The sequence below is a fragment of the Oryzias melastigma genome, linkage group LG15 (assembly GCF_002922805.2).
Source record: "Oryzias melastigma strain HK-1 linkage group LG15, ASM292280v2, whole genome shotgun sequence".
Taxonomy (NCBI): Eukaryota; Metazoa; Chordata; class Actinopteri; order Beloniformes; family Adrianichthyidae; genus Oryzias; species Oryzias melastigma.
Genome location: NC_050526.1, coordinates 6,483,982 through 6,493,375, shown reverse-complemented (window position 1 = coordinate 6,493,375; position 9,394 = coordinate 6,483,982). Strand labels below are relative to the sequence as shown.

At 40.7% G+C, this 9,394-nt stretch overlaps 1 protein-coding gene across 3 annotated transcripts in view; it reads left to right on the top strand.

Annotated features, from left to right (window-relative positions):
- The first annotated feature begins 259 nt into the window (after positions 1-259).
- Positions 260-9,394, top strand: part of insyn2ab (inhibitory synaptic factor 2Ab) — a 45,287-nt gene continuing 36,152 nt past the window's right edge. The window contains exons 1-3 of one of the 3 annotated variants that reach the window (XR_004949163.1): positions 260-381; positions 8,463-8,690; positions 8,922-8,975. The gene's annotated coding sequence lies outside the window, so the exon portion shown is untranslated. Of the gene's footprint in view, positions 382-6,844; positions 6,959-8,462; positions 8,691-8,921; positions 8,976-9,394 lie in introns of those variants that run through there. The other 2 variants (XR_004949164.1, XR_004949165.1) reach the window with 2 other exon arrangements.

The following is a 9,394-nucleotide window of genomic DNA, read 5'->3' as shown; positions in this document are numbered from 1 at the left end:
GGAGACCTAAAACCCCCACACGCCCAGTTTTCATCTCACCCAACCCCCGCAGCCGAAGAGTGTCCATTACCGAACTTCCAATCATGCTTTGTAAAACATTTATTGAAGAACATTGGAGTATTGCTCAACATAAGGAGTTAAAATAAAAATGTCCATAATAAACTCCTGCTCTGGATTATAATTATCCAGCGCGGTTATCTTTTTAATTTTCCACATGTTTCTAAAACAGCTGATGCAGCTTCTCTTCTCTTCCGCTGTAGTCGCACCATTTTGATCCACATCCATGTCATCGGTCTACACCCCTTATCCACTTTGATGGTGCAACCTCAATGGAACATTCTAAACCGGCCAAGAGGGGACTGGTCTGGTCCGGACCGCTCAGTAAGATGCCTTCACCCCAACACTTAACTTATGACCAACTATAATTGATCCTAAGGTGCACTTCCCCCTCTCCCAGTTGTAGTTTTCATGTATATTTCTCAGGTCTTTGAACAATAGAATTCTTGGTAAAGCATGAAAAGTGTAATATCATGTAATTGGAAATCAAAAATGTCATTGAAAAACAAGTAAATGAAAAGCGAATAGATAAAAACCTGTAATTAAACAATTTATAAAAGATGCATAAAAAGGAAATCTGCAGGAACAAATTTGATTAATAATATATGGTAAGCTTTTATCAAAAATGAAGAAATAAAATCCATCACCCCCAAGTCAAAAGATGTGTAATAAGTAAAGGTAGAAAACATTTCTGCTCCCTGTCAAAGAAATATTTTTTCTCAAAAAATATGCAGGTTTTTTCCAACTCTATTTGAGAACTGTCACAATGAACGGATGAAAAATGACTGACATTTAACCTAATATTACTTGATGACAGCGCGCTAATGAACTAACACTTTTTTTTTTTCTTTTCTGTTAACTCATAAGAACCCAGACCCATTTTCCCTAGAAATGAAATTATGTAGTGGACCAACACACCTCCCAACACATTTCCAATATTTTTCTGTTGCCCTGATATCACCATTATGGGTTAAACAAGCCAACATTGATTACATTATCAACCAAAAATAAAACTTGTCAATATTTCACAATTAAGATTTTTTCGTATCATGTTTGCCTAAGTAGTTACCAAAATTCTGTTTGCTAGGAAACAGATTTCTGCCTTTTGCCATCTTTATTAATTGTATTTAGCTTTTATTTGGGTAAACATTTGACAGGATTCTTCTGTTTTTGTGATAATATTCTGATATTCTCGAGGTGTGATGTAAGTTTCAGAGACGCCCATTTTTGAGAAGATTGATAACCCTCATTAAACGTGTTCTGTGGTGGTTCATTTAATTTGCTTTAGATTGATGAATTCCAGTTTTATTTTTAGTCATTTATTTGAAGCTCCTTTGGAAAACCTCCATCCTCACTGGAATGATGGAAATACTTACATGCCATCGCTAAGGCGCTCCAAACTGACCTGCAATAATTTAATTAACTATGTTTAATTTGCCCGATTATTATTTATGTCTTAAAATTTTTCAATTAACAAAAAAATCACAACACACCTTAAAGTTAACCTCTAATCAGGTGTGTAAACAATAACATTATCTGCTGTTAATTTCATTATAAAAAGCTTGGCGTTCTCCTTTCTCTAAAAAAAAAAAACAAAGGTGTAACGCGGTTCCTTGTTCCTTGTCGTGCCCTCTGTTGATCCGGCGAAGCGAGCGGCTCCGTGTCCCTGCTTTCCTCTCAGCTGTGTTTGAATATGGTCTCCGGAGGCCTGAAACACACGGCGGATATGCAAATAGAAATTACAGACAACCAATTAAACTGAAAAACTCTTCAAGGGGAGCCACAAATGAGATACCTGTCACATCTGAAAAGAGAACACCCCGAGAACAGAAAGTTCTGCACCAGAGAAATGTCGGTTCTTGGAAATGAACTGCTTCCAGACGATCTCACACTTAACGTTAATACGTCTGGGCTTCCCAGCAGCACATTCGGCGGCAAAAGTGAAGGGGAAGCATCAAAGCAGACAAAGAATTTCCCTGTAACGGTTAGATCTTCACTGGTGAAGGCAAGCCAGGCACTGAAACTGCAGATTTGTTATTGTGATGATAAATCGTTTGCCCTGCAATCATTTGCAGCCAGCAGGGAAATTATGGGTTATGTAACGACTTTAATACATTGATTATTTGTTTTGTTTACATGCCTGAGCTGCGTAATGAAAATGAGTTAAACAGCATTTTCGATGCCTTTCTCTGTGGGAGTTTTTTTAGCAGATAGTTAAACTAATTTTCCTGAGGCGTTAATAGTGATTAATGGTACTTAGTGGTGTTATTAATGCTACTGGTTGGAATACTAGTCAGGACTGTGAGGAGGATTGATTTGGGAAGTAGAGCACGAGTCGATGCATTAAGACGCATTGGAGCCATAACAAGGACGCTATCATTTAACATGATGGCAGGAAAATGACCGCCATCTGTGTTCAACAGGGCGTGAGGTTCTTCAATGTGTGAGTGCGCTTGTTTTTGTCACCTCTTTGTGGTCATTGTGGGTTGAGCTGGGGTAAGGCATGGGCGGATTGTTCTTAGGAGTTATTGAGCAGATAGATAGATAGATAGATAGATAGATAGATAGATAGATAGATAGATAGATAGATACTTTATTCATCACAAGGGAAATTGGTTGTGGTAGGCAACACATGCAAGACATATTCCCCAATGGTAGGCAGCAGCCACGCAAATTTGGTGGCGCTAATCGGCCAGAAAAGACACGTGAGGAGGGTACAGGAATGATGTCAAAAATCAAGTGTCTTTGATCTGTGTCGCAGTAGAACGGCACAGATTGAAGTACAATCAAAGTTACATTAACATCAAGCACATTGATTTGACAAAGACAAAAAGGTCCCACACATCCAGCCTGGCGGCACAGTCAGAGAGGGCAGATAGTCACCAGATAAAGGGTCGTGGAAAAGGTACGAATGTTGGTTTCCATGACGACGGGCTCTGCTTATCGCACTTTCGGCGGATTGTTTCGGTTTGGTCGAGGGAGTGTGCCCTTGGCCCGGGAGTTCCTGATTAGAGATTCAAGGTGCATTTCTGACAATTCATTCAGCTTTTAGTTCTTAAAGATCATGGGCCATCTTGTATTTCTTATAATCATATATCTTGTGATTAGGTCAAAAGCTTAAAAATTTATCTTTTTTTGCTTGTTTTGTATTCAGGGCAACAAATACCAAAACCCAATCTATTTAACCCTTCAACAAAGCAGCTTTAGCTCCATTGCTTACATTTTTTAACTAGCGTAACAACCATCTGTGGAACCAACTGATTCTGAAGCTCGAAAAAGCAGCTGCCATGCAACACTTTACAGTAATAAAGTGTTTACCCAATCAATATAAATCGACCACATTTTTCCCGTAGATTGTATATGGGAATTGGACAGAGTGAGTAATAGAAAATGGTTTACTTTCTGCACCAACCAAATCAGTCAGTTGCCATTTTGTTGTAATATATATGTGGGAACTAGACAATGTCGTGATTGGTCTGAGTCAGTGTGAGTCAACGTTTGTATGACGATCACTCTCGCCCGTCAGGAGTGATCGTGTCGGAAGTCCATACCCCTAAAACTTGACTTTTATTTAGGCAAGCGATTGGCTAGTTTATATGTATATAAAAAATATTTAAAATGTTTGGATGCAAGAACATGTTAAAGAAAGATATCAGACTAAGAATAGCTATTTTGACAATTATAACGACTGTTCTATTTCTCAATAGAAGTCTATGGAATTTGTATTCTGTTTTGAACGTGACAGGGGTCACTCAGTCCAGTTCTATTATACAGTCTTTGCGCCAAGCCACTTTCTCCGCAACAGAAGCAATTTATCAACACGTTACATTACCAATGTGCTGCATATTGTTGCAAAGTTGATATGAAAGGCTCGTTTTCTCTATGTCAGAATCAGCTAATTTACATTGATCACTCTAATGATTTATGATATGTAAAAGAGCGTGTGTTGTTTAGATGTTGTTGGCGTCACCTCCAGTTTTAATTACTTAATGCCTGTTGATGCAATTATTTGTCAAACCATTTCTGTTCCAGATCTTAACTTGGCATAAAAAATGAAAACAAAAACATTTGTTTTAAGCTGGAGTTAAATACAGGCGTCAAAGGAACAATCTGGTTCACCCCATAGTGCAAAAAATGCTATGCCAGAACCCTTCCCCAGTTTCACATATTTTCCTTACCCTTAAATCTCATCCACCCCTCACCCTCAAAATCCCAGGTTCCCAACCCCAACCTTGCGGGGCCAGCACAATGGACCAACCAAAATTGACGAGGGAAACCCGCAAGTTATTTTTTTTATTTTTATGCTGAAAATAAATTCTAGAGTCAAAGGGGTAAAAGAGTTAAACAACAATGGGAGGTTTTTGAAAACAATGTTACTACAAAAAGTCTCAATCGCCAAAATCTTTATTAAATTGATTTGGTAAGGCTGCATGCATAATCCGTCCAGTTGATGTCGATGTTTGTTCTAAATCAATAGGTTGGAAAAAAAGAAAATCTCAAACTGCCTGTGGTGCCACAGTAAAAATAAAGGGAGTCAGTGAAATTCCTCCCCAGGGCATGTCTTCACAAACTGTCATGGCAATTTATCTAACATTTGCTGGGATATTACAGTTTGCACCAAAGTAGTGGACCAACTGTGAGATATTGCCATCCCCTTGCCCACCCCACAAGCATGACTAAAAACTGCCATCTGTTGTAATCTCATCAGATATAATCAATGCGTTCCATATCTTTGAAGCAAAAGTGCACGCTTAGACTCTAACTTCCTGCAGGCTCCACATATCACTCGCTCAAAAAAGTTTCTTTTTCTGTTTTGTTTCTTTCTCTTTCCCCGCAGATGCAGCGATAAAGCGCTCATTTATTCATGTTTGTGGCTATATCCAGTCATTGTACTTGCTCCGGTCTCTGTTTGTTTGCAGCATACAGTAGGAGAATCCTCATGAATAATTTAGATGAAAGATAAAAATGTATGTTTACTGTTTTGGCTGTTTCATATGCTAATCCAAACATTTCTCTTCCACCTGGGGATCTTGTGTAGATCTGAGAAAATGCATTAGGCAGTGCACACTTCAGCTCACCTTTGAGACTAAAACGAAAACAATAGAGATCAAGAACCGATGAGGACGAAGTGGAATAGCACTCGTGTCTTAACCTCAGCGCTTTCCTGCAATTTTTAGAGGAAGCTTATCGTGACTTTATTTTGGTTTGACTTTTGAGTTCAAGCTTAAATTTGCATTCACACTGGATGTAATTCACACATCAAATTCGGGTCTGCCTTCTCTCTTTTGATCCATGTCAAATTTACTACCTGGACTAAAATGTCCTTGATGTCAGGAGCAACCATCAACATTTTTCTGGACTTCATTCATACATTGTCATGTCTGGGTTCATCAGTTCATTCAGAGACACTCACAATGCGGTGAATTTCACCATTCACTGTAAGAGTGTAAGGATGACTACCATTTTAAACATTACTTGCATCTGTCTGTGGCCCAGTTAGCAGAATTTCTGTTCCCTAAAGGGAAAAAATAAAAATAAAACTGAAGGATCCCTTTATTACTGTTTCGATGAAAATAAGAAAAACACCGTAAGTCTGCACGGCAACCTCGGTGGCTCTCCGCCTGCCGGGCAGCCTACCACTCACGGGCCCAACAACTTTTCAATCCCAACTCATCACATATTGACATTTGGTTATGGACGCCTCCGTGTCAAAATTTGACGTTTTGGGTGTACCTGACTCGTTGTTTTTTGACGTGCTGGCTGTTCTCATTAAATCATGGGTCCCCGACCGTTGGGCAGCAAATTGGAACTGGTCTACTATCGGGATGTGGAGCGCACCAGTACCCCAACCCAGTTCTCATCCAGTACCGCATCTGGTTCACACCCGGTACCATGTCTGGTACTAGACCTGTCTCAAGGACCACTACGCGTCCAGTACTGCATCCGGTACCACATCCCAAGGGTTGCCGACCTGGTCAGGGTGTTGCCAGGACAGCCGAGACGGTCTCTGGCAACCCCTTGGCCCCAGTGGGTTAAGATAATGGATGAAAGTTTAGGACGCACATACTCGCATCAAGCAGCCATGTTGGATTTTTTTTTGACTACCCACTGATTGAGTCACTGAAAATGTCACATGCCTGAAGCTGAGTCCCTGATTGGTTGACACGTGTCAAACTTGCCACATTTGCCACCCGCTCTAATTGCGCTGCTGCCTGACTAAATTGCTGCACCCGATCCGCAAATTGCACCTCAGATTGCGTCTGTAAATTGTCTTGAAATTGAAACCCAACATCGCAACTCGACACGAATTGTGTCCTGTGTGAATGCAACATTAGTCGCATGGACCCGTACTAAGAGTTGGCCCATATGGGTGTTGCTAGTTTTTGAGTCGTCAAGAGGAGCAGCTGCATCTAAAGAGGAGTCCAGGTCGTGTGGTCACCTCATGATAATGAAACGTACAATAGTCGTGCATGGGATAAGTGTATCATGAAATATTTGTAAGGCATATGTAAGTTGTGCTCACTTATGACGTACAGGTGATGCTGTCGTACGGTGCCCTTTTACACAACACTCTAGTCTTTTGGGACGTGTGCGTACTGGCCCCTTTCCACACAAACTACACACTTGTCTAATGTACTGAATACCAGTCAGACTGTACACACTTGAATAGCATTGACGGGCTTCCTTCCTAATGTACAGGATATGTGAGAGGTAAAATAAGTAAAATAAAAATGTGTATAACTTCCCTGAAAGTCACCTACTTCCCCCTTACTTTTTGTTATAACCTGTCGCCCACAGCATGCCCATGGGAAAAATGTCCATTAACATGCTCACTCTAAGGGCTCACCGGGTGGTCTACGACTTTGGTATGTCCTGCAGGCCACCTGTGTGTGGCACACAGGTTTGTCCATTTTTCACCTGTATCTGGAAGTTGTGATTAAGTTATAAACAGCAATTTATATTTGTTTCAGACTTATCGATTCACCTGGACAGATATAAATTAATGATATTGTTCTGGTTATACAAAAAGATATAACCCCCCAATGCTCCTTTAAAATTGTCTTTTTTTCATTATTTTGGAAGTTTGAGAAACCTATCAAATGAAGGTTGTGGTGGGTAATGCAGCATGCAGGAGATTTAGTTGTCAAAACTTTAACCTGGTGAAATTTGCTCTGTGGGATTTTTTTTTTCTAAAACACAAAGCTTATTTCCTCAAGTTCCTTTGATTTCCTTCCACTCTTCGGTCTACTGAATCAATTCCTGCACCAGAGCTCTTTTACAAGTGGATAAAGACTCCTAAGTCATGTGAAACAGACCAGCATTCCCATTTCAATCCAAGCATAAACAAAATCTTTGTCCGAGTGACATTGTTCTGCCCATTTTTGCTTCTGTGTACAGATGACACAAGTTAGAAAACCACCACACAGGGCGGGCCATTGCTTGAAAAAGTATGAAACAAGCAGGGAGAGAAACAAGAGGATCAAGAAATACATTTAATATGACAGATTTGAACTGATGCAAAAAATATTGTCGCTGTAAAGGCATTTAATAGGATTCCAGAACCCTAAAAATGGAATGCCGCCGCCTCTGTAATAGAATCCTCGCTGTTTCCACACTCACACAGTTTTGTCCCCAAAACCTCCTTTTCTACAGAGCATGACCACTATAAAATCCCCACGGGGCCGGAGGCGAGTTGTCTTTAGGGATCTGACTGTAATGAAGGGGTAAGCTGACAATCATCTGCAAGCAGTGAAGACTGATTTGCATAAATATGGGCCCTCCCCTCACAGCCTTTGGCAGGTTAATAAACACAGGAGGGATTGTAGAAAGTGGCGGTGCAGTTGGTGGGGGGTATTTTTGTGCATGTCAGCTCTGTGTTGTTCCACTCGTTTAGCACAGTGAGATTAAGCCGGTGTTTAGGCCGATGGGGATTTTGGATTGTGGCAGGTTGAATTTTCATGCGCAATGTGGGCACAGTAAGTTGCAGATCGTGAAAGACTAAAGAGAAACAGACAATTCGGTCAATACGAAGGCAGTCAGCGAAGCCCTCCCCTTAACGATGATTACTAAGGGTGTAGGAAACAATCGATTCAGTGAAATATCGCAATATTTAATTTGCCAATTGTTGTATTGATTTGAAATGTTGACAAAATAACATTTAATTAATTATTCATGAACAAACATGTAATTCATCATCCTATTTTTGTTTTCCACTTAAATCACCAACCGCTTGTTGGCATTACACCACAGTCTTTCACCACGATCTCATTACATTTCTTTTTTTATTTTTATCTTTGTACCTGTCCTGTCCAACAGGTGAGCAATATTTGTTTAGACCCCTTTTGTAGTTGGCTAAATGCTATTTATATTTATTATAGTTGTATCCTTATGTATGTTCTGCTCAGGTGGCTGATGGGATATAAAAGACAAAAAAGAGGAAGAGGGCCCAGTCATCCCCACATCAAGACATTCCCCCACGTTGACTACCCAGGCTATGGCCAGCAGGACTGCCACAGGCCAAAGCCAGAGATCAGGGAGGCACAGGAGCACTTTAGGCTCCAGGCCAGCCAGAAGAATAGCTCCCCGCTGTGCTAGAGAGCCCCCCAGTCTCAAATGAGCGAGATCCCTTTTGGGTTAGTTCACTCATAATTACACCGGGTTTACACCGGACGCGGAAGTGCTGCAAAGTGTGCGCGAAATCCGCTTCGCCTCCAGTTTACACCAGACGCATATTTTTCCATGACCGTAAACGGGCGCTTTTGCTTAGTTTTGATTACTTTGAGCTTCTACAATTAATTTGACATCGTCCATCTTGACTTGTCACCAACCACTCTCTGAATCCTTCATGTTGATTGTGTTTTTAGATATCCAAAACCACACATCCCCCGCTCCGTAGTCAGCCCGCTACTTTGACCTATGTGAGTATGTGTGTGTATGTCCATTGTCTGTGGGTTTACTGTATTTGTATCTCTAGAGTCTGTTTAGATACAAAAATATGATCACATTTGTCAATAGTGGTATTTTATTGTGAAAAATGTGTTATATTTAGAAAATTGACCGGATTTTCTTAGGTGTCTTGGCGTAACTTTCTACCAGGATTGACGCTGTTTGCTCGCGGAAAAAATAGACTAGACATCAAAAATGATCGCTGTACTGCACGAGCCTGCAGCGGAGGACTGCGGCACTTCGCGTCTGTTGTAAACCACACCATAAGTTAACTAGGGCGCCGAATCGAAGCGGCTTGTACAACTTAGTTTTAACTTGGAATGAGTACCAAGTGGCAAGTTGTGTGCCTGTACATAAAAAAATGCTGATTTTGGTGCTTTATTGCAAGTTC